The sequence below is a fragment of the Orcinus orca genome, chromosome 14 (genome assembly GCF_937001465.1).
Source record: "Orcinus orca chromosome 14, mOrcOrc1.1, whole genome shotgun sequence".
NCBI lineage: Eukaryota > Metazoa > Chordata > Mammalia > Artiodactyla > Delphinidae > Orcinus > Orcinus orca.
The window spans coordinates 69,333,360-69,359,849 of NC_064572.1; the positions used below are offsets into that span (position 1 = coordinate 69,333,360).

Here is a 26,490-nt window from a genome sequence, read left to right on the forward strand (position 1 = left end):
CTGGCTGTTCAAATATCATTTATAGTCAGCTTAATTAAACACTATCCTAATTCAGCATTAGGAGACCTAAGGGGACATAATTTATACCTTCAAACTACAAGCGTGAAAGAAAGCTTTGTTTCTGAAGCCTTTGTCCCTGTAATGTTTAGGCAACTTGGAGAATATTCATGAGTCACCCAATCTGGTCCTCCTCTGGTCACCCAGGAGGTCAAAGAGGACAGCACTGACCTGCTTTAACGGAGATGGCCTTTTGCCACACGTTCCCCAGGTCCCCCTGTGCTCCAGGAACCTGAAATTCTGATTCGATATTGTATCATGCTGACTACCTCCATTTTTACAACATGCTCTGGCTCCGAGGACCTGGGCTTCAGCTACACTCAAGATCATCACTATCCTGAGAAGTCTTGGTCACGTTTTCTACAATAAGCAGAATTTTTGCATTTTGACATCTTTGAAATTCAGATGCATCTTAGAATCGATGGATATAACAGTCACTGTCAGCCAGGTGGCAATTATAGTGCTATTAAGCGAAAACCTTCTATAGACAGCTTCTGGAAAACTCAAGAAGGCACCATCATCTAAGCACCTTAGAGTCAATGAAACATGAGTACATATAGCTAACATTTACTGACCACTTCCATGGGCCGGCGTACCAGTTATCTGAGGTCACATTAATGCTGTCTAACCAACAACCATAAAACCTCAGTGTTGTGCAACAATAACATTTATTACTTTTCATGAATCTGTGAGGTGATTAAGCAATTCTGCTGATCTAGGCCAAGCCCGGCTGGACTTACCATGTCTGCAGTCAGCTTCAGTTGTGTGTTTCTGCTGATCTTGGTTGGGCTCTCTCATGTTTAGAAATTAGCTGGCTCAAGGCTGGTTGTCTAGGACACATTTCCTTCCTCTTGTGGTCTTCCATCCTCAGGCAGGTGAGCCTAAGCTTGTACTCATGGCAGCAGGATTCCAAAAGAGGAGATGAACTCATGCAAGCAGTTTTTTCAAGATTCTGCATGAATAATAAATACTTTTTTAACGTTCTATTGGCCAAACCAAGTCATTTGCCTAAGCCCCAAAACAAACCTGAAGATGTTCAGCTCTTCCCCTGAGCTCTCTTTAGCATATTGTAACACTTAGCTGGAGACAGACATCTGCTGCTTCCTTTAGGTGATCACTTTTCAGCCTACCACCTCCTGATCCTGCCAACCTAACACATAAGCCATATCTGCTTGACATCTGTGGCCTTACAGATGATGCACCCTATTTAATTCTTAACATCTACACCTTTAACTATCATTGTAATTACAAACTACAGTAGAGCTTTGGAAATAGCAAAACACATCTTCCTCTCAAACACATCATCCATCATCCACAAAGTCCAAAGTGCTAGCACTATTGCTAAAAAATATATCAAAGTCACTCATATAGGATCCTTGTGGGAGTTCCTTTAGATCCCCCCAAAGAACTGGAAACTCACCAACTGTTGAACACCAAGGCTAAGATCATGTTTAAGACTGGTGATCACAGTCTCACTTTATTTTTTTGCATACTACCCGTTTTTATTGGAGTATAATTGCTTTACAATGTTGTGTTAGCTTCTGCTGTACAATGAAGTGAATCAGCTATACGTATACCTCTATCTCTCCTTCTTAGATCTCCTTCCCACTGCCCCCCAATCCCCCCCATCTAGGTTGTCAGAGAGCACCGAGCAGAGCTTCCTGTGCTTTATAGCATGTTCCCACTAGCTATTTATTTTATACATGGTAGTGTATATATGTCAATCCTGATCTCCCAATTCATCCCACCCCCTCTTCCCCCACCCCATGTCCACACATCTGTTCTCTATGTCTGCGTCTCTATTCCTGCCCTACAAATACGTTCATCTGTACCATCTTTCTATATTCCATATATATGCATTAATATATGATATTTGTTTTTCTCTTTCTGGGTTACTTCACTCTGTATGACAGACTCTAGGTTCATCCACTTTCTTTTAAATCAGCCTGTCTAAATTCCTCGTTCTGAATCAATCTGATGAGAATGACTGACAGTTGTTAGAAAACTGTACTGTTAGTGCTAGATCCATACTAATTGCTGGTCTTGTAAATAAATCTTTAAGGATAAAGTAGCTAGTCAAAGATATAGGGTCTGTTCATCTGGATTTATTTTGTAATTTTAGCCTATTGATCGTTTTCTCTAAATATTTTTTTCGAATATATACATAAAAGTGAGGAAGAACATTTCTCACATGTCACATTTTTATCTCCAAACCATCTTTTTTGAGATCTTGTGTATTACAATTTTATTGTGGTCTTCAGTCTTCATGGGGCCATCTCAACAAGTTTATTTCTCTCTAACTTAAACAATAGCTGATGACAAGGTCCAGGAAAAAAGCTTCAGACAAGCAGAGGACTTGGATATTTTTATTTCTTGTGCTTGAACAATTAAATAAAACTTTGCTCTGTAGGCTGCCTTGGGAAATGACAGGCTTAACAGTCTGGTGAACAAACAGTAGAGTTGCCATCACACTTGAGTTACAGTCTGTCTAAACCTCAAATCAGCTACAACTCAGGGCTCACATTTCCTGAGCAGGTGGGACAGAAAAGCCTTCAGGATATCATGGAGACAACTGCCTAAATCCTAAAGAGGAGGTTTCCAGACTTTTAAAGGGGACACCAGACAAATAATAAATTAAAACTCTTCCTAAATGTTCAAGGAAAAGCCTCCTTTACAGTCTAACCTTATGAAGTACATTAGAGATCTGAGCAAGTATAAATCAAAGGTATCCTGAAATGGTCTCTAATGGGTCAAAATTTAGACTACTATTGTGAAACACAGTTTTAGGTTTCCCTGTCTTGGTTACAAATGTAACCTGAGAATTATTGTAGAAAAATGTTAAGATTCCACTATGCTATTTTGAATCAGTGGTTCTTAGAAACACACACACACACACACACATACACACACATCTATCTGTCTGTCTATCTATATACCAGGTTAAGTTTTTTTTAAGTACTTATTTTAGAGTAGGCTTACCCACTTCATACAATCTAGTTCACTGCTATTTATGCTGGTATACTTGACAACTGTCACCCTGCGTGATAAATATAGATTGGTTTCCTTTATTACCTGGGCCTCCAGCTTGACAAAGTAATGTATCACCATCCCTGATTTGGTGGTGGATGGTGAATGAACTATGCTTTTGTTTGTTCATTTTTTTAAATCATCCAAATTAAAGATGCACTTGGGACTTCCCTGCTGGTCCAGTGACTAAGACTTCGTGCTCTCAATGCAGGGAGCCAGGGTTCAATCCCTGATCAGGAAACTAGATCCCACACGCCGCAACTAAGAGTTTGCAGGCCGCAACTGAAGACCCCACATGCCGCAACAAAGACACAGCAGGACCAAATAAATAAATAAATATTTTTAAAAAAGTAAAGATGCACTTAAGAATGAATGAGGGTTCTTAAACACATCCATATAATAGTCTATTTTGCAGCCATTAAACAGGATGAGGTATTAGCATCCAAAAAAAAAAAAAGAAATAGGTATAAATTGAACAAAACACGTTTAAAGAGCTATATAAGGAAAATTACAAAACTCTGTTGAAAGAAATCAAAGGAAAACTCAACAGAGAGATAAGCCACATTCATGAATAGGAGGACTCAACAGTGTTAAGATGTCGGTTCTTTCCGATTTGATCTATAGATTCAATGCAATTCCAGTCAAAATCCCAGCACGTTATTTTGTGGACATCAATGCATTGATCCTAAAGTTTATGTGGAGAGGCTAGAGACCAGAATCGCTGACACAATATTGAAGGAAAAGAAAAAGTTGGAGGATTGACACTACTTGACTTCAAGAGTTTATACAAAGCTACTATAATCAAGGCAGTGTGGTACTGGCAAAAGTTTAAACAAATAGATCAATGGGAAAAAATACAGAGTCCAGAAGTAGATTCACACACATAAGAGTCAACTGATCTTTGACAAAGGAGCAAAGGCCATTCCAGGGAAACAGGAGTCTCCCAACAAATGAGGCTGGGACAACTGCAAATCCACATGACACCTTATACCTTTCATAAAAATTAACTCAAAATGGATCATAGACCTAAATGTAAAACACAAAACTATAAAATTCCTAGGAGAAAATCTAAATGACTGAGTTTGGAAATGACTTTTTAGATACATCACCAAAGGAAGATTCATAAAAGGCTCAATTCGCTTTGAAAGAAAGTTTGGCATTTTGTGTTTTTACAAAACTGTATGTATTTTATAATATAGTTCAGCCCTCACATTCCTTGGTATTTGCCCAACTAAGCTGAAAAATCAGGTCCACACAAAAACCTGCACACAAATGTTTATAGCACCCTTATCCATGATTTCCAAAATGTGGAAGCAAGGGAGATGTCCTTCAGTAGGTGAACAGACAAATAAACTGTGGTACATCTGTACAATGGAATATTATTCAGCACTGAAAATAAATGAGCTATCAAGCCATATTAAGGCATGGAGGATCCTTAAATGTATATTGCAAACTGAAAGATGCCAATTGGTAAGACTACATAATGTACAATTCCAACTATATGACACTCTGGCAAGGGCAAAACTATGAAGAAATTAAAAGATCAGTGGTTGTCAAGAATTTATGATAAGAAGGGATGAAGAGGTGGAGCATAGAGGATCTTTAGGGCAGAGAAACTACTCTGTATGATGCTATAATAGTGAGTATATGTCATTACACATTTATCAAAACCCACAGAATGTACAACACAATGAATGATTCCTAGTGTAAACTATGGTTGATAATGGTGTGTTAATGTTTGTTCATGGATTATTAACAAATGTACCACTATGTTGTGGGATGATGAATGCAGGGGAGGCTGTGTACATGAGGAGCAGAGTGGTTACCTGGGTACTCTGTTCTTTCTGCTCAATTTTTCTACGACTCTAAAACTGAAAAATAAGATCTATTACTTAAAAAGAAAGGATGAGGTAGATTTGCATGGATGGATAGGAAAAAATGACTCAAATCTATTGCCAATGAAAAAAAGGCAAAGTGTATAATATACATTGTATGATCTCTGTATGTTTGTGTGTTTAAACATTATTTTATAAATACACATGCAGTCATTCTGTATGTTCCTGAAAGCCTCAAAAGATAACTGTAAGAATATGTACTAGTTAATGGTGATTATCCATAAGTGGCAGCTTAATGGGTAATTGTCATGTTAGATTTGTATAATTTATGTTGCTTAATATTTATTATATCAAGTACATATTGCTTTTATAATCAGCAAAAAAAAAAAAAAAGTGCTATAAGAACGGAAAACAAGGTTTGCAATCAGTTAAGCCAGGCAGATTGAGGAGATGATGACAGAGTTTTCTCCTCAAGTTAGGGCAGATTGGGGAGGTGTGTTTCGCCTGCAAAACTTCTGCCACAAAAGCACCATCAATGGCAAATTCTCCAACAGGCACAGCCTCCAGGGCTTGAGACCAGTTCGTCTGACAATGGGGGAGACGGCACTGTGGGCAGAGAGATGCCTGAGAGGAAGCACAGCCTTTCTTTTGTGTTTACTGATCAGACACAGTGTCATGAGATCCAGGCCATCGTGAGTAATCACCATCACATGGGAGCACGGACTCTTTTTCTGCCACTGGCCAGAGTTACAAGGTTTCCAAGGGGCTGCCCTCATCCAAATTTTCAGTCCTGAGTGAGCATTCAATTGGTGTAGTCATTTTATGCTTGGATCATACTCAACAATCACAAAAGAAAAACAGGAGCAAAAAGTTTGCAAGAAAATATGAAATAAGTATTTTATAGTTGCTGTTATGTTGCCATTTTTAGTATGAAACTCCCCAAAACTTTCAGGAGGAAGGAAAGAAAAATTAGAGGATATCAAGAGTCAGATGCTAACTTTCTTCCTTTTTTTCCCCAAGGCATATTAAAAAAAAAAAAATGTAGCAATATGTCAATGCCCTTTGGAGGTGGGTCTGGTCCTTGTTAAGAGCTTCCTGATGCCCAACTTTTCATATTATTTTCTGAGCACTTTGCTCAGAGGGGCAGAGGGGACAGACCCAGCATCCACTGAGCAAAACTTTCCTGAAAGACTCCTGCGTGTGAGGGGCACAGTGGGACACTGTGGTCACAAACATTAAGAACAGACTCCAGGGAGACAGCAGTCTTTGCTCTGCCACCATCTGTGGGGCTTCCAGGAGGGGAATCCCAAGCTGTGCTTCCTTCAGGACAGGGAAGCCCCCATCCCTCATGGATGCTTTTATTTAATACCACATGTAAGGCCCAAAGGTGCCCTAAGCTCCAAACGGTATCCCTGCCTGATGAAGTACACAAAGGCTCTTGGGATGAAACAAATGGCTACTCAGATCGAAAGAGACCTCTTATTCTGTGCCCCACCCTCCTTGCTAGGCCTGCCCTTGCAACTTCCAACAGTCATTTGCTTTTTATGAGACTTAGGAGCACCTACTTTGGTCTGCCTCTGGAATTTTTGTCCCACTGGCTCCTGTCCTCCTCTTTGGGTCCCTGGAGACTGTCCTGTGCCGGCTGTGCCCACACTAGTTGTGACCCATGGTTCTGCTCCTACTTAGAACATGTACCTGTTCCCTCAGGCCCTGCTCCAGGGCACTGAGCCTGCCATGTCTTCAGCATTTATACCCTTTACCTAAAGGGTCTTTAAGACCTATAACCCTCTGGGCTTGACTGGCTCCCAGCCTCTGGGAGAGACCAGCTGCTCTTGTAAAGGCTTTTCATGGATCCAGCATAGTCAGAGTTAACTCACAGGGGCCATTTACGCCTCTCTCCTCCTCCACAGGAGAAATGGGCAGATGCTTAAGAAACCTGCTTCTCATTTCCTTAATGCTCCAGGAAATATACACAATGGACAAATGGCCTTGAGGTCCATCTGCATTTTTGAAGGAGACAACATTTCAACGGAGGGATACCCTAGTTTACAGTGGTGCCTGCTCTGCTGGAACCAGGTGCCTACATCTCCCACCCACGAAATCCAACAGCCTCACAGTGCTCAGGGAACAGGAAGCATGAACGCCCCTTGCAGGTGGCCCAACAAGGAAAAGAGAAACTTTTCTTATTTTCAAGCAGCCCACAACTTGCAGACTCAGGATACCCATACTTCCCATTTTTTTTAATGTGAAAAGACTGGCCATCTTTCTCTCCCACTTCCGCTTCCCATAAACTTCTTCCTGCCCTGCTTTTCATAAGATAATTCCTATCTATTATCTTTGTCTGTGTTAGGACCCAAGTTAGAAGTTTTAAGACCTGGTTCCCCTGGCTGTTGAAATCATAGCACGGGAAAGTGAATAACAGAACTTTCATGCCTCTTCACCACAGCCCAGCACCATGAGGAACTGCCCATCAGATATGGGCGCCCTCACTACTGGCACCAGGAGGTCGTCTTGGTCGGTTGACTTTTCATCTTTCCTAATAAGCACATGAGATAAACAATTTGCAGTTTCTCATTTGCACAAACAGAAACCTATGACATCAGAAAAATCTGAATAGTGCTGGAAGCACCCCAGCGACCAGGCCCAATAAGGTTAATGCTTCCCTGGACTGGAGGCGAGGCACGGATGGAGTGAAGCTGTCTGGGCTTAGCCTTTTGTATTAGGTTTTGAGAATTCTACTGGGGCTAAACAACCAGAAGTTTGTTTGGTTTTATTTTTATTTGTTTCAACCGTCAACCATATGCTACTGCCTCAAGCCAGCCAGTCCCCAGAGGTGAAGACACACAGTTTTTACCCATTCCACAAGGGTGGAATTGGCCCCAATGGAGGAATGCAGCTGGTTTTCTACTAGTGGCAGGGCCTTTGGGGAGATGTGGGATGCCTCTTTCAAAAATGATAACGTTTTAATTGGAAAAAAACCCTTCCATCACCCTTGCTATAGGTTTATGCAGCTACTATTTTCCAGTTGTGTAATCTTGATAATCACCAAAGATGAAATCCAAAGTAAAGCTCAATATCTAAGGTGTTACGACTTGTTGGAAATACAGGTGTAGGGATAGGACAGTTCTCTTTCAGCCTAAGTTGATGGCCTAGAAACCTTTTTCTGTATATGGGTCAGAATCCATTTCTTAAATTTACCTAACAAAATTCACTTGGGAAGTTTGTAGACAATAGAGATTCCTATTCCCTTATCTTGGTGATTGGTTCTGCAAGTTTACAAAGGAGTGGGGATACTGCCCCCTTAATAATGACCCCAGATGACTGAGCTGATTATATGAGAATGGAGCCTTCCTGCTGCCAGAGCTATGCTCTAACATCGTCCCAAATCACATTAATGGAAGACAAATCTGTGATTCTTCGATTTCCAGCTCTGGGTTCCAGTGCATTAAAAGTTTTCTTCCTGACGTTGAAGGACAGCAATTCCCTGATACTGTACTTGGATTTCTTCAATTTCCTTGACCAAGGGAAAATCCTTGATATCAGAGGAAAGAGGCAGTTCAAGCCCTTGGTGGGCCCGCTTGCATCAGTAAATGAAACAAATCCAAACATCTTGTTGATTACCAAAATCACCAGTATAGCATTTTAAACTTGAATTTGTGAAGTGAGGATACAACACACTAATACATATGGACAAATCAACCTGTTTTTTTAGCTTTCCAGCTCTGTCAGGATCTGATCTATATGTCCTGTTAACTCTGCCTACGTAGGAAGAGAGGAGTGGAGGGATTACCCCAGCACTTGGAAAATAAAATCCTGCTGTGGGAATTCAGAGGTGTTGCCTTCTCCCTTATTTCCATTTCTCAAAGAATAGCCCTGAAGCTTCTGGAAATTGGCTACAAATTAGGGATTACAACAGAGGGTTCATTGAGTAAATTACAGTGTATTCATTCAATAGAATATTATGACGCAACCATTACGATGATACTTATAAATAGTTGATAATGACACGGGGAAAGACAATACAATGTTCAATAAGACAGCAAAACAAAATGCAGAGCCACATAACCACATGTTACATAATTTCAACAATTACACATAAATATACAATCATATATGTGGAAACATGACCAAGGTGTAAGGTATAAAAATATTTTATTTTTTTTTTACAAATAGATGGGTTACAAATAACTTTCATTTTATTCTTTAGATATTTTTTCTAGGTCTTTTATTAAATTTAATTAATCTTTATTATTTTTCAGAATAAAAAATAATCCAAGGTAATAGAGAGGGAAATTATTTCCAAGTTAAAATAATTTAAAACATGTTAAGAAACGTGCTTTTACAATTATGGCTCTAGGATTTGAGTAGACCCACTATGTGTGGGGACACCTATCATTAGTAATAATCACACTTTCTTCTAGGGATCATCAGGAAAAATTTTATAACTGATGCCACAAGGACCCTTGAGAATGTTCAGGAACACCGGGCACCATGTTCTGTTCCACGTAGTCAATCCAGATCAGAATCTCAAGGGCAGAGCAGGCAAAGGAACTGAAAAAATGACTTGATACCCAGTTTTAAAAAACTGACTGTATTTTTTTACAGTAGTCTTCAATATACAGAAGACTTTGAGATTAAATGTACTGTTGGATCCAGAGATGAAACAGAAACCAGCAGGTAAAAGTTATTGGAGGGTTCATATTTCAGCCTGGCACAACTTTCTCACAGTCAGAGCTCCTGAGGAGGGCAGCTCCCCCATCAGTCAGACCTCAGTCTGAAGCTGGAGGATCATCTGTGCAGGAGGCTGGTGAGGGGATGGTCACCTGCAGCAGACAAAAGCTGTGCTAAATAACAGGCAAGCTTCCTACCCAGGTATGGGACCCTAAGGTTTCAAACTTCCAAAGTTGAGATTTTATTTGACCAGGTAAGCAGGACAGACATGACTACTCCCATCATACAGGTGCGAAGGCTGAGACTCACAGAGATTAACTGAATGTCCAAGTCATACAGCTAGAGCGGTGACAGGACCACTAACTTCAAACCAATGCTGTGAGCACCAGTATATGCACTCAAATACCAGGGTATATGTATAAAGCCAGGATACCAATAACTCTAACAAGGATTCGGGAGACAGACTCTTGAGTTGCAAGCAGGAAGGAGAAATGACAATTTCTTCCTCAACCTTTGGCCTTTGTGACTGGATTACAGTTTGCATCTCGTTTCATCCAGCACCACAGTTTGCTAGGAAGAAGAGTCATGGCCGAAGCCACAGTCCAATCCAAAGCTTTATTCTCTGAGAGGCTCTCTGAATTTTCTGAGGGGCTCAGAAGACATGCTCCACGCAGCAGCCATACTTGTCATGACTGGGTCTGAGGCTGGGGCAGGAGCTGCTGAGACTGGAAGGGAAAGGCCGTCTGAACTTCCGCTGGGATAAAGACATGCTTGGTTGCTGAGTGAGAACATGAGCCGCAAGGGAAGCAGACGCCTACTGCCTCTGGTTCTAGGAAAACTGCTGTGCTCCCAGCTCTGCAGCTCTTGAGGAAATAAGTGAAGCATTCCTGCCAGAGAAAACCCCGAGGCACAGAAGAGGACTGGGCAAGGAGGGGGGTAGTCTTTCTCATCCTTGGTTTCTGGCAGTTTGGCCCCCGACTGTAGTTGTTATTGCTGTTGTTGCCGCTCTACCACAAATGGACATCATGGCGAGAAAAAAAAAGAGACAGAGAGAGAGAGAGAGAAAGAGAAGGAGAAAATTCCAGTAAAATAAAACTGGGAGCATTAGACAGGTAGACAGGTTTTCCTTTTTTTTTCCTTTTTTTTTTTTCCTTCAGATAACTATCATGGCATTAACACTGTATTAACAGCATACTCAGCATTCCAATTTCCATGATTGGTGATTTCATTCAAGTGAGTTCTAGGAAGAAGTGAAAATCATTCCAGTTAACGTTTATTGAGCACGCATCATGCAACAGGCACTCTGCTAGAGCATTTCCAGGTGTTGAATCATGTTAGTCCCCTGAAGATCTTCTGAGATGGCTACTGTCACTGTGCTTACTTTACAGATAAGGAAATACACAGAGAAATTGCAGTAAACTGTCCAAGGTATTATTCTTATAGCCCAGGGGAGGAAACTGAATACTCAAGGAAGGTTATGTGACTTGCCCCAAAATTTCACAACAAATGAAGGACAAATCAGAACTAAAACTCCAATCTTCTAGATCAGAAGACTGATGATCTTCCCCCTATCTAAAAGAATATCCTGGACCAACGCTCACAAATCATGACCATTAGCATCTCATGAAACTTCCTGGCTCATAGTAACTTCTTGAACAAACTCTCTTTGAGAAGATGGGCATATATAATTGAACCAAAAGTTCACTGGACATCTACAGTGAGTCAGGCCCTCACACCATCGGATGCTCTCATAGCTTATGGGAAGCTGACTCAGGAAATGGTATTTTTATCTCCTTATTTGTGGAATGTAAGTGCCATATTTGAGACCTCAGAGCCAGTGTATAGCAGAGGATGAACCTGACGTAAGTCTTTTGACCCTTAGCCCAGGCCTCTCCACTTCACATCTTAGACTACCTCCCCAAATGGAAGAGACTTCTTGAAACAACACAATCGCTAAAACCATTGAAACTTGAATCTTAGCCACTTTGACCTTAATAGAATGCTGTTAAAATTTTCTCTAAATGTCTTAGCCTTTAATAATTAATTAAATTGAGCTCATAAATAGGATAATCCTGACTCTACTATAATGAGGTGTTTTAGTCTCCCTCATATAATTTTACTGATGTCTATGATCACTTTCCACAAAAGTAACTGCCCTTCTCAAGGAAGCGAGTTGACATCTCTAAGGTTTGGTCTCCATGTTACCTTCTCATAGACCATGAGGAACCCAAAACCCAGAGATGAGGTAAAACTGGTAGAGCCAAGCCTTTCCAAAAAGAGCCTTTGGAGATAGAGATAGAGCTATATCTACATCTATACAGAGAATAAATATGTATCACACAAGCAGCCACTATGGAAGGAATGAACTCAGCCAGCCCTTATGAATTAGCAATTCCACAGAGATGTTTTCAGTGAAGCTCTAAAGTCAGCAACATGAAGTCTGTAACACCAAGAGTCTAAAACAGCAGTTTTTCAGAAGAAATGAACTTGAGCTGGAAGCCAACTACACATACTAGATTGGCAAGGGGCTCAGCAGACAGAGACGCTGGGGATACAGAGGTGCCAACTCTTGGAACAACCTCACCATACATTCTGAAATAGAAAATAATACCTCCTCAGATAATCCATCAGTGAAAGAAAGTCCCTGCCATTACCTAAATAGCCCTGATACTTTTAGTTGAATATTGCTATTAATAGAAACCCACCAAATTCAATCAAAAGTTGTGTTTTCTATAGTCAGGCTGGTTTCTTAATTACGTTTTTCCACTAGCCACATTCATAACTTCCAGAGGGAATGGAGCATTAAAAGTCAGCGCTCTGGGCTTCCCTGGTGGCGCAGTGGTTGAGAGTCTGCCTGCCGATGCAGGGGACACGGGTTCGTGCCCCGGTCCGGGAAGATCACATGTGCCGCAGAGTGGCTGGGCCCGTGAGCCATGGCCGCTGAGCCTGCACGTCCGGAGCCTGTGCTCCGCAACGGGAGAGGCCACAATGGTGAGAGGCCCGTGTACCGCAAAAAAAAAAAAAAAAAAAAGTCAGTGCTCTGAGGCATTGGTCAAATCACAAACAGTCACATATTCTCTATGCTCTTTATACACCATTTCTTATACCCTCTCAGTCTCCCATATCAAGACCCCATTCCAATCTTAAGTTCTCTCCTGAGATGCTTAAATGAAGGAGAACTCTGAGGAGGCAAGACGTGAGAGAAGAAAATCAGCAATGAAGGGGCAGGCTTCATTTCTCATTCATTAATTCATAACATTAAATAAACAAACCTCTCACTTCATAGTATCCCTAGGACACTTGTTGGTAGAGAGGACTTACTGATAGTTTACTGTGGGAGGGTGGGGGTAGAGGACTCTGAATGGCTCCCCCATTTTATTTTTTATATGTTCATCGAAAAGACACATATGAGTATAAATCTCAAATTGCAGAGTTCAGGTAATTCACAAATAAATACAATTTGGAAGAAATTAAAAAACATAATGCTGAATTTAAAAAAGCCAGATATAAAAAAGGACATAGAATTGAATTCCACTTATATAAACTGTATATGAAGTATAAAAGCAATTAAAACCATCCTATGCTATTTGAAGTCATATCAAAGGTTATCCTAGGGTAGGGAACTGACTACGAAGGGTATTAGCAGGGCCTCTGGAACGCTGCAGTGACATGAGTGCTGGCTACACTTGTGTGTGTGTTCATTTGTGAAAATCCTACAAGCAGCGCAGTGATGATACTTTTTAATGTACAGTTACCTTTAAAAAACTAAAATATCCATAGTAGGAAGAAGAGATGGACAGGAGTCTTTGTGGAAAAAAAATGTAAAGTCCTCTATGAGTTAATTTTTTTCTCTGGGAGGAGCTTTGAGAAAGCTGTTGAGGTTACAATCATGAGCTATGCACTGACCTAATTTAGGTACACCAGCCCTCACATTTACACGTATATACCAAGGTGACTGTGGATACGGCGATGTCATTCCCTCTATCACATACCGTCACACCACCTAGGGAAGCAACATCGCACTAATAGAAAATGACAACCGACTTGTCATGATCACCCCAACAGCCACACTGATTCAGGCCACAGGCCCAAGAAGATGACAGGATCACCCATTTCCATCTTGTGCAGAAGCAGCAACATCACAAATGTCAAGCAGAAACTGCCACACCATGCTAGTGACATTCTACTGTGAAGAGATAAGAGAGCAAATGTTTAAGATTTAAGGCGAGTCTTTATCTGTTTGGGAGCTCAGATTCTTTGGTCTACTCAGAGACACGATGCTTAAAAGGAAAAAGGAAATCAAACATGATATTTAAAGACTGTTAGTCTGGGTTCCAAATGGCATGGAGATGGAGGAGAGTCTAAAGGAAGAATGATCGATCACATATTGTTACATGTACTAAGAACCACTAAGGTGGACCTAATTCTCATAAAAAAGAGGGAAAACTGGGTATAGATAGCCTCTCCTCTTCCCAATCATCCCTTGCTTTGCAAATTCCTAATCCTGGATAAACAAAGGCCAGCTCAAATACCAATTTCTTATAAAATCATTCCTTCCTTCTCCCAGGAGGATTATTAGTTGGCTCCCCACCCATTTTTGTCCTCATAGTACTTTTCACAATTCTTATTATGCTTATTAGGCACTTATCACTCTAAACTGCAATTTTTCTGTTTGTATAGCTGTCTATTCCCACCAGTATATGCAACCTCAAGGGCAAAGGCTAAATTTTAGTATGTAGCACAATCATTTAAAATGTTTTAATAGCTTTATCACAAAAGGAATACATACACACGGCAAAAAATTTTAAAACAGCATAGACAAATATGAAAGGAATGGTTAAAAATCTCCTCCCCATGATCTAGACCAGTGGTCAACAAACTTTTCTTGTAAAGGGTCAGATAGAAGATATGGTCTCTGTTTTCCATATGGAAAATCCCGAACGAACTTTTTGGCCAACCCAATACAGCTACTCAACTCTGCTGTTGCATCATGTATCACAAAGAGATGATACGTAAAAATGAATGAATGGGATTGTGTTCCAATAAAACTTTATATGTTTGTTTATTTATTATATAAAACTAAGATTTCCTGTAAAGCGGTAGGACTCAAGATGGTGTGTTTTTCCCTAAGAAAAACAATGATAATTTTAACAATATAGGAAATTCATAAATAGACTTACAATTATATGGTCAATTGTTTACCAAGAATGTTACAAAGAAATTCAAAGGGTAAAGGATAGTCACTTAAAAGCAGGGGCCTCAGGATCTTACCTGAAGGTAGTTTTGTTGTAAGAGAGCCCAGTTCAAAATCCCTCGACCCACTGGGCAAATTACAGGGCAGGTCAGGTGGAGATTAGAGACAGAATTTCCAAGTCCGGGTGACAAATGTCCTTTTTATAATTCTAATTGAGAGTGGTAGGAAGTGAAGGACTAAACCAAAGACCTTTTACTTTCCATCTGAATCAGATGGACCATGAGTTTGGGTTCCACATCCTCCGTCATTCTAGTTAGGGAAGGTGACCAGAACCCTCAAACCTTTGGCTCTGGGAAAAACCTGAACGAACTTTTTGGCCAACCCAATATTGTTCGCCAAATACCTGATAATATGTCTCAGTAGCCCTATCTTAAGGCAAGTGTCCATGTCCATGCTGCCTCTCTAGGGTCAGCAGCCAGCAGGGAGAAAGCAAGTGGCAGCTTCCACAGATCTTCCAGGATAACAAGCTGGAGACAATACACACTAGTGACACTAAGCAAGTCATTCACAGGGATAACTGGAAAGGAATAAAACGGGCCAGGGACCTGAGAACAGGGTGACTTGAAAAGGGGCACACTTAAGATTTTTCCTCTCATGCCAAGACTTCTCCCTACCATCACTCTGAACTGACTTAAAAATTTCTCTAAGGAACCCCCAAATAAACCCATACACAGGGGCGGCGTGATCCAGTAGAAAGAACTTTAGTGTCAAAGTTAGAATATAACTCAAATCCCGGATGTGTCACTGGTCAGGTAATTTAGGGCAGCTTTCTTAACTCCTCTGAGCCTCGGGTTTCCACAGTATTAGAACAGAGATAATACCTACTTCACAAGGTTGTTGTGAGGTCTCAATTAAATAACGTAGTGATATTCTGTAATCTGCTTGCAGAGAATTGCTCAAAAGATACGGGAGATTTTTATTATTGTTAAAAGTCAGCTTCTGTTATCACGTAGATAGCACATCTGGGTGGAGCAGAGTTGTCAGTGTTCAGCAAACTCCTCTATGCTTTGTCTGTAAAACCCCCTCCACCCCGCCCCCCCACCCTGTCTCAATTAGATACAAGTGCAAAAGAAGGCACTTATGACTCATTTACAATGGTGGGCACTTAAAATAACCTTTGTATCAACAGGCAATGGCACCTCGCTTGCAGTAAATCTTGGCAATGCTGTGCATGGTCACTTTTTTTTTTAACATCTTTATTGGAGTATAATTGCTTTACAATGGTGTGTTAATTTCTGCCATATAACAAAGTGAATCAGCTATACATATACATATGTTCCCATATCTCCTCCCTCTTGCATCTCCCTTCCACCCTCCTTTTCCCACCAGTCTAGGTGATCACAAAGCACTGAGCTGATCTCCCTGTGCTATGTGGCTGCTTCCCACTAGCTATCTATTTTACATCTGGTAGTGTATATGTGTCAATGCTACTCTCTTACTTCATCCCAGCTTCCCCTTCCCCCTCCCCATGTCCTCAAGTCCATTCTCTACTTCTGCGTCTTTATTCCTGTCCTGCCCCTAGGTTCTTCAGAACCATTTTTTTTTTTTTTAGATTCCATATATATGTGTTAGCATATGGTATTTGTTTTTCTCTTTCTGACTTACTTCACTCTGTATGACAGACTCTAGGTCCATCCACCTCACTACAAATAGCTCAATTTCATTCCTTTTTATGGCTGAGTAATATTCTATTGTATATATGTGCCACATCTTCTTTATCCATTCATCTGTCGATGGACACTTAGGCTGCTTCCATGTCCTGGCTACTGTAAATAGAGCTGCAATGAACATTGTGATACATGACTCTTTTTGAATTATGATTTTCTCAGGGTATATGCCCTTTTTAAAGGCTAATAATGACCCACAAATCAACCTGGACCAAGCAACTTACTCTAAAGCTCAGCACATGTAATTTGTATAGGTTCTCCTGTGCCCAATCTCCATGCTTCTCCCCAACCACCGAGGTCCCTGATGGACAGGAGTGCAGGCTTCAGCCAAAACATAAATTCTGTCTCAAACCAACAGCAGAAAAAGCCTGAGCAAGTCCAGGGATCAGTGGAATGCTGTGTCCTAAGGTTTAGCCCCTCTTCCTCCAACAACTGAAGTGTAAATCACACAGGTAATCCAGTGGTGCCTGTCTCATCTCCCACAAAAAGTAGGTAATAATCATATCTGTCCTTCTAACCTCTTAGGACTATGATAAAAATAAAACTGAAGTAACATGACCAAATTCTTCAAAAGTGAGTCATTTCGAACAGTGCAAAGGTACATTACTGATTTAAGTAGTATAAAAACATTCAGCAGATCTCAGCAGACAGATATGAGACCTTTTATGTACATGTAAAAGTTCATGTAAGAGCATTCAGGTCCTTTTATCCCTACCTACACTTTAAAATAAGCTCTGTTCTTTCACTGTAAACCTTGAACAGCAGGATTTCACCTCTGTTTCTCGCCAAGGTTTTAACTATTGCATCCATCTGATCTGAGTAGAGCGCCCCCCCTGCAGAAACCAGTATATTCTGAGGAGTCTGGCTCCTCCTCACACTTCTTTCAGGCCATCACCTTTGGCCACTGCAGGGATGCTCTTTGTCCATTTTCCCCTCTGGAGACAAAGGTGTAGTCTCCATACTTTCTAGAGGTATAGGACAATAATTAAGATACACAAAAAGGCAGGTCACAGAATTTGCATATAAATTTAAAGACATAAAGCAACATGGCAGCCTGGCTGAGGATGTCTCTGACAGAGTTTACTAAATAAATGACAGTCTATTTTTTTTTTTTTTGAAAACTGTGTTTGAGAAAGAAGTCATAATAGAAAAAAAGCTACAACATCCAAGATGAGATTTAAATGTGCAAATAAGGGCAATCAAATCTTTAAGGGATGGCACAGATTTTTTTCTTGGCATAGATTTTCAGTTTCTCATTGGGCATGCAATATATCTATAATCATTCAAAATTGAGGTCACAGATTAAGAAATTGTAATCTCTTTCCTCTCCACACTTGCTCTTGTGGTCCTTTTGCCTACCATGTACTTAAGAGTCATCTCAAAACTCCCCTTTTATTTTTATTTATTTATTTATTTATTTTTGCGGTACGCAGGCCTCTCACTGCTGTGGCCTCTCCCGTTGCGGGACACAGGCTCCGGATGCGCAGGCTCAGCGGCCATGGCTCACGGGCCCAGCTGCTCCGCGGCATATGGGATCTTCCCAGACCGGGACACGAACCCGTGTCCCCTGCATCGGCAGGCCGACTCTCAACCACTGTGCCACCAGGGAAGCCCCAAAACTCCCCTTTTAAAGTTCTCACTACTATTCATGGTCCAATGCAAGCATCACCCTTGCCATGAGCCTTCACAACCATCCCAGCCAGAAGGTTCCCATCTCACCTTTACTTCTTCAGCAGTTTTGCCATCAGACGACAAGGATCTTCTACTGCCTCATAGGAATGTTCATAACTTTTTGTACCACTTCACACACACCTTTCGATCAGTGCCTGGAACAAATTAGGTGCTCAGCAAATATCTGTAGAATTAAAAGTCGATAAGATAATTTATATAAGGTTGTTGGCTTGTCCCTGGAACACAGTTTGTACTCCCTGAATGTTAGCAATTATTAACATCATAAATAAAGAAGACACTCCATGTATTTTGTGCCCAGTTATAATCTATTCATAACTCTAAAAATGTGAATCATTCCCAGAGTCAATATTTAATTATCTTTTCTAGATGGTACTAGCAATTTCAAAAAGGGGTTAATTTCTATTCTTAAATTATGCATTTTGTAGCTAGAGATTCCACATTTGCCAAAACAAAGATGATGTAAAACAAACAACTACACCTTTATATCTTACTGCAAATACCCGTACCTGATTTAAATAGTGGCATTCAAATTTCAGGAATTTCTATAAATACGTATGTACATGAACAATAGGGACACACCTAATCATGTGAAATATAAGATTTGCTCACTCTCAAGTCAAGGGCATAGATCAATGTGTCACCTTTATTTCCCCAGAACTTGACTTATAAGTACAAAGTGTTCAACCCTCTCAAGTTGAAGACACTAAAACACTGTGTCAGACCTGGATGGACAGTCAGAGAAACAACCATCTATGTGTCATGAGAAAGCAGACAGCAGACAGTCTCCCTATATTAAAGACAGCTAGTAAGGAGATTTGATTCAAACCTAAGTCCATCTGCCTCCACATCTTATGCTTCTTTTCCTCAATAGCAAATTGCCTTCCATGCCACACTGCATTTACATTCTTGATCAGGACCAGAGCCTTGATCAGAAAAGGAAAATATAAGTTTGCTAAAGTTTTGCTAAAGAAAGCCAATTCTATTAAAATTTAAAAGGTCAGGTGAGGGCTTCCCTGGTGGTACAGCGGTTAAGAATCCGCCTGCCAATGCAGGGAACACGGGTTCGAGCCCTGGTCCAGGAAGATCCCACATGCTGTGGAGCAACTAAGCCCATGTGCCACAACTACTGAGCCTGCACTCTAGAGCCTGTGAGCCACAACTACTGAGCCTGCATGCCACAACTACTGAAGCCCGCACACCTAGAGCCCGTGCTCCATAACAAGAGAAGCCACCTCAATGAGAAGCCTGCGCACGGCAAAGAAGAGTAGCCCCTGCTCTCTGCAACTAGAGAAAAGCCCACGGATAGCAACAAGGACCCAACGCAGCCAAAAATAAATAAATAAAACAAATAAATTTATTAAAAAAGAAAAAAGATCAGGTGAAAAGATCTTACACAAATGATCACTAAACCCAGTTTTCACAGCCAATGTCAAAATAAAATCAGATTTTGTTGTTAACTCAGAAATGTATTAAACAAGACCAGATCTCAAAATCTGCCTGTGACCCTATGCTCAATATATCACCCAATTGTTCATTTTAAGACTCTCTAAAGATGAAGTGGGGGAACAATGCAGTCACTTTTGGAACTAAGGAATGAAATGTGACAGGCACATGTTAAAAACATTCCTTTTTCACAAGGAGGTAGAGCTTTCCTAACCAGGATTTACCTCTTCTCAACCTCCTCTGAAATCCACTCAAGATAAATAATTTTACAATCTTAAAAGGTCCTGATTTCTAAGTTCTACATTAAAATCTGTAAGGCAAGGATAGATTTTGTAGTCAGATCAAAGCAGGTTCCAAATTATGCTCTGTTCCTCACCCTCCCTAACACCTTAGCCAAGTTACTTACCCTTTCTTAACCTGTTTGCTGATCTGTGTAATGGGTGTGAGAATGTGTCCCTCACAAGATTATTGTGACAATTAAATAAATGATGACAATAAAGCATTTTACCAAAAAAACTCCCAAAACCCCCAAAACAAAAAATGACCTAGCTTAATTACCAAGGTTGTGTGGTTACATCTCAGGTCTAAAAATATCAGAAGGAGAAGACATGCAATGTCAAACAATCAGACAGTCATGCAGCATTTGATACATGCAGCATTAATACCATCATAATGATGTAAGTTAAATAGCATATTGCAGATGACTGTTTTTGAGAAACACTGCCAGTAAGAAAGAGACGGGGGTGAGAAAACAAAATATTTCAATCATATGCAGCGAAAAAATGTAAGAAAGAGATATTAATGCTTACTACCTACCTAGTAAGAATTTCATAGGGATTAATGAGCTAATGCTGGTTACCATTTTGGAACTCAGTTGAAGAAAATATAACACACACAAGACAGTAAATATCATCCTATAAAATTAGACCATGTATAAAATAAGTTGTGCAGAAGCAGCACGTTCTTCCCCTGACAAATTATCTGCACTCAGCATCCTTGATGCCATGGGATTCCCTCATTTGGTCCAGATCTTGCACACATTTCCATCAATAAGGGCTGTCCTGTATGACAAGGATGTAAATATCAGTACCTGGGTTTAAATAATGGCTCTCAAATTTTGGGAATTCCTCTGAACACACAAACACACACTCATAGAATAGGGAAAGATCTCATGATGTGCACAGCAAAAATTACATCTACCAATGGCTGCTCCAAGCAGGAAGGAGACAGGAAGGAAAGAGAGGGAGGCAAAGAAGCCACTCAGAATTCTTGACAAGTTATATGGGTAGCCTATAATTACCATAAATTAATATTTTTAACTCAGGTGTTATTATAATCGTTAGTCTTTCTTAGCCTTGGCTTTTAGCTAAAGATCAGACAGGTCCAAAAGATGTGTGGTGCCTGCATCCCATCTCTTTCTGGGGGAGGAAATCTAAGTGGCAAATTATGAATTTCTGACTTTGTCTTCAGATTTAGGGTTGATGAACTGTTCCTCTTAATGACTGGAGAGAAAAAAGTGTTAGGAATGGCAGTGACACACATGTGTATATGACTTTACAACAATGCCTTTTTTTTTTTTTTTTTTTTTTGCAGTACACGGGCCTTGCACTGTTGTGGCCTCTCCCGTTGCAGAGCACAGGCTCCAGACGCGCAGGCTCAGCGGCCATAGCTCACAGGCCCAGCCGCTCCGTGGCATGTGGGATCTTCCCGGACCGGGGCACGAACCCGTGTCCCCTGCATCGGCAGGCGGACTCCCAACCACTGCGCCACCAGGGAAGCCCAACAATGCCCTTTTTATCTGTATCAATATATGTGATTCTGTCAACTAATCCCGACTGGCATGGACCCCAATTTACAGATGAAGAAATTCAAACTCAAATCATTATATCAGCTCGCTGATGGTACATGATAAATAGGACTAGAATTCAAATCTCCATTCTTGCTTTCTATTTCAAGTCACCTCTATCTGTTTCCTCTGATTCCCCATACTCCAAATGACAAAAATAGTAACTTTAAATGTTACTTTCTCCATCACGCTCAGACAGATAAATTTGGCTAGATGAAACTGATTAGCTCTGTTTATGAGGACATGTACATACGTACTAAAAAAGGTGTGTGTGTTGGGGGTTGGCATTAAGAAATGGAAGACTTCAGACAAGAAAGAAAGCTCACTAATTAGCAAATTTTGGGTGCTCAAACATTAATAGTCACCACTCCTATTATTTATTACAATAAGTAGCCTTACTGGACTACTACATGCCACCCATCCATGATTTGACCCACACTGTCATTATTTGGCTTGTAAGCACAAACATATATATGAGCATGCATGTAACACACACACACACACACACAAAATCTGTCAATACATTTCAGTCATTTCTTAAATGAACAAGCATCTGGTTTGACAAAGGTGTATTTTTTCTCTGTCTTATTCTATACAGAACCTTTCAGGACTAGGTAAGGGATACTCTGCAGCTTAGATAACAGCATGTTTCTTTTTCAGAGTCCTTTGATGTGTCTGAATCTTCCCTTTAAAGCCAGAAATTCTGAAGGAACTAACTGAAGAAGTGCAAAAGTTTTAGAAATTCAAATTTAAATGGGATGAAAAATTTTAGTGATAATGATATTAAAGATGCGATTATTAAAGAAGGGAGTGAGGGCAAAGGTGTCCAGAAGCTTGATGGAGAGAATATCTACCGCAATTATTTTAGTAAACTTGTATATGAACAACGTACGAACCAGAAACTGTGTCCTCAATGCCAGACATTAGGTCAGGTGATTGCTCTTGGGATAGGGCTGTCAGTACTGAGTGCTGGTATCATGATTTGCATCAATACTATCTATACCTGTGTACCAACAGAATTCCTAATGAGCAGATATTTATTCTAAAATGTTCAAAACATTTATTTCAAAAGCTAACAACGAGCACAACTCAATGCTATGTCTCTGGGACAGTTTCTGGAGATTCCTTCATAAATGAAGGCACGGTAGAAGTAGCTGGGCTGGATAACCTGTGCATATTCCAAAGAGTAAATGCTCAGTTTCCTGACTGAATCCCCACTTATCTATATATGCGTTTACTTTTTGTCTATTGTTGGTCATAATTTCTCAATACCTGCTTTACGGTAGCCTAGAGAACTTTCACACACTTTTTAAACACACTTTTTTAATCATTACCAGAAAAGCTATTGTTTTACTATTTCTGCCAATAAGAGTTTCCCCGTTCACTGTTGACAGCTTTGACAGATTGAAGAGGTGCCCATTTATTACCTCAAATCTAAAACCTCTCCTGGCATGGCCCCAAATCACCCACCTTCACCCTCAATGACCTCTCTGTGTCCAGCAGAAGCCCATCACATACCCCCTGTCCCTAAGTGTCAGCCTCCTGCAATCTATTAATCTCTTTCACCTCATAAGAAAAGGTCAATTTTTTGTGTGTGCACTGATGTTTCTAGGACTGGATTACACTGGAGAACAATCAAGAATGCACAAATTACAAAGCCCCGGCTCTACACACACACACACACACACACACACACACACACACACACACACACACACACACACACACACACACACACACACACACGCTGGGGCCTCCAGAAGGTGATACAGGTTCTCTCCGTAACTTGCAACCCCTAAATGCCAAGAAATAAGAATGGCACTAAACGGCAATGACTTCCCATGTCAGTTCTCATCCCCTTTCATCGAGCCTATAAATACATCTTTAACTAGAGACATAAGTAAGCTTGTAGCAAGTAAAGGGGAAATCACTCCAGGGAATGTCGGACTGCCCTAAAAGCTAGCCCTATGACCCCCTCACTCCAAATACTTAATAATATCCTACTCTTTGCCTGGTCTTCGACTCCACCGGCCATTGTGACTGAAAGTAGGATTTAGGTGCTAACTTGGCAGTCTCTCTCAGGGTTGGTGCTGGGAGCAGAAGATGGAAGTCCCTGAGGGAGGGACGCTGGCACGTTCTGAGGCGATACAGTTCCTCAGGAAGGTGGGCAGAGGCTCCATTTTGCACACTCCCCCAGTCAGAAGCCTCACACCGTCTTCTCCAGCCCCCTTTAAAGCCCACCACCCCTCGCCCTTCACCTCTTCGACCCGCCCCCTCAGCACTTCTCTACTCACCGGCTGGGGCGGTCAGGACAACGGAGCAGCCTTTGTGTGGTGGAGCCCCTGCCACCGCTCCCAGGCTGGCTGTCAGCCTCCGCGCCTCCATCCCTGACGTCTGCGGCTTCTCTTCTCCTCGCTCCGGAGCCTACGCTCCGGCTGCCCGAAGTCCCCAGGGGCGGCTACTGCCGCTCCATCTGCTCCTGCTCATGGCGCCCCGCTCGGGAAGGGAACGGGATGGTAGGAGCCCGTCCTCGCGGCGACGGGTGAGGGGATCCCCGGGGTCGGGACTCTGGTACCACAGGAACCAGCAGGAGCCGCCGCCACAGGTACCCGGTACCTGAAGAGTCGCGAGCCCCGCGCCCGTGAGGAGCGCGCTCAGCCCGGCTGAGGAGCCGCCCCCGGCGCCAACTTTTCCCATCGCGAGAACGGAAAGGGGTCTCGGACCTGGGATGGCGGGGCGGGGCTCTCCGCCGGTCGGCTGTAGGGGGCAGGCGCTCAGGACCCCAACTTCAGTCAAGTTGGGCCGCAGTGGGGGCTGGCGGAGGCGTTGACGAGCAGGTGGCGGCCCCGACGAGGAGCAAGGCGCCACCACGCGGGCTGGAGTCTCGGAGACCCCGGCGCGGCCGCCTACGGAGCCCACGCGTGGGGCCACAAGGGGCGGGGCACGCACTCCGAGAGGGCACGGCTTATGGCGGAGACCCCCGGCAAGCACTGCCGACCCTCCCTCTCCCGCACGCTGCCTCTCGCTTTGCTCTTCTTTTGTTCTCTTCCTTCTGTTCTCTTTGCAAGTTGCCCAGATTTCCTCAACTGTCAGAACTCTCACCAGTGTCTTTGGGAAGAGAGGGATTGAGGGAGTCCTACTTTTGCCCCTTTGTCTCTGTGAATTGGCACCTCGATCTAACCCAGAGCACAGCCAATGTGTCTTGGCCTGGGAGAGACGCCAGGAGGGTACTAGAGAACATGCGGTGGGGTTGTGTGTGTGTGTGTGATAGATCAACAGATTGATCTGCCTTAGCTATATCTATAAATACAGATAAACATAGATATATTAGTTCTTCTTCCTATCTACCTACCTACCTACCCACCCACCGACCACCTACTTACCTACCTGTCCCTCCACCTCTCCGATGATGGTGATGGTATTTGTATTTAGGGGTTTCTCCATCAGTCGCCATGCTTTACTCCCCTTCACCTTCTATAAAACTCATTCTGTCTAAAACCAGTCTTTTTGCATAATCTCATTTGAAAGAGCACTTTGCTGCTAGCCATGTTCTGAATGTTCTTTGTGTTTACATAGGCATACACGTCCATGTCCTCCAAAACACTACAAAGTCCTGGGGGGACTCAAAACGAAGCTAAAACGGGGGGCTTGAGACCGTTTTGGTTTTTGCACACTATTATAGTCCCAGGGCTTAGCATAAAACCCAAGACTCCATAGGAAATCAATAATCTAGTATATATATAATTTACATATATTATACAAATTGTTGATACAATTTACTTGTATCGACTGTCACCCTTCTGGCAGGAAGACATGCTTTCTGAAACCTTGGGATGAACTCTCCATAAAATTAGCAGTCTTTTATTCGTGTACAAGGTGCTCTGCCACTAATTTCTGTGAGATCTCAGGGAATAACCACATTTGGTTGCTTAAGCTTGAAAATGAATGGGTTACGAATGAGAACATTCTACAAAATAAGGAACCAGTACAATTAAAAAATACCAGCATCGTGAAGGACAAAGAAACTGAGGAACTGCCCTTAATTAGAGAAGGTTTAAGAAATAAGGAAACAGTGGGATTTCCCTGGTGGCACAGTGGTTAAGAATCTGCCTGCCAATGCGGGGGACACGGGTTCGATCCCTGGTCCGGGAAGATCCCACATGCCGTGGAGCAACTAAGCCCATGCACCACAACTACTGAGCCTGCGCTCTAGAGCCCATGAGCCACAACTACTGAGACCACATGCCACAACTACCGAAGCCCACGCGCCTAAAGCCCATGCTCCACAACAAGAGAAGCCACATCAATGAGAAGCCCACGCACTGCAAAGGAGAGTAGCCCCTGCTCGCCACAACTAGAGAAAGCCCGTGTGCAGCAACGAAGACCCAATGCAGCCAAAATGATAATAATTATTATTTATTTTTTTTTAAAAAAAGGAAACAGAAGGTGTGATCCTGGATTGGATCCTAGCCTAGGAAAAGGACATTAGTGGATCAATTGGAAAAATTTAAGTAAGTTCTAAAAATCAGTTGACAGTACCATATCACATTTAATTTCCCAGTTTTGAAATTCCACTGAGGTTATGTAAGATGTTTATATGTGTGGCAGCTAAACAAAAGGTATAGAAGAATTTCATTTTTGCAACATTTTGTCATCTGGTACTGTTTTAAAATGAAAAAAAAAATTGGTATGATAAGAACCTAGGTGCAGGACGGGAATAAAGACGCAGACCTACTAGAGAATGGACTTGAGGACATGGGGAGGGGGAAGGGGAAGCTGGGACAAAGTGAAACAGTGGCATGGACATATATACACTACCAAATGTAAAACTGATAGCTAGTGGGAAGCAGCCGCATAGCATAGGGAGATCAGTTCAGTGCCTTGTGCCCACCTAGAGGGGTGGGACAGGGAGGGTGGGAGGGAGGGAGATGCAAGAGGGAAGAGATATGGGGATATAGGTATATGTATACCTGACTCACTTTGTTATAAAGCAGAAAC

General features: G+C 41.8%; 2 long non-coding RNA genes across 2 annotated transcripts in view; both read right to left on the reverse strand.

Moving 5' to 3' along the window:
* Positions 1 to 26,490, reverse strand: part of LOC125961006 (uncharacterized) — an 807,507-nt gene that overhangs the window by 224,855 nt on the left and 556,162 nt on the right. The gene's annotated exons all lie outside the window — the stretch shown is intronic.
* On the reverse strand, positions 8,910 to 24,285 carry LOC117199928 (uncharacterized). The gene is made up of 3 exons (XR_004481306.2): positions 23,787 to 24,285; positions 18,231 to 18,366; positions 8,910 to 10,597 (listed from the first exon to the last, which is right to left on the reverse strand). It is a non-coding gene; the product is annotated as an uncharacterized LOC117199928 (long non-coding RNA).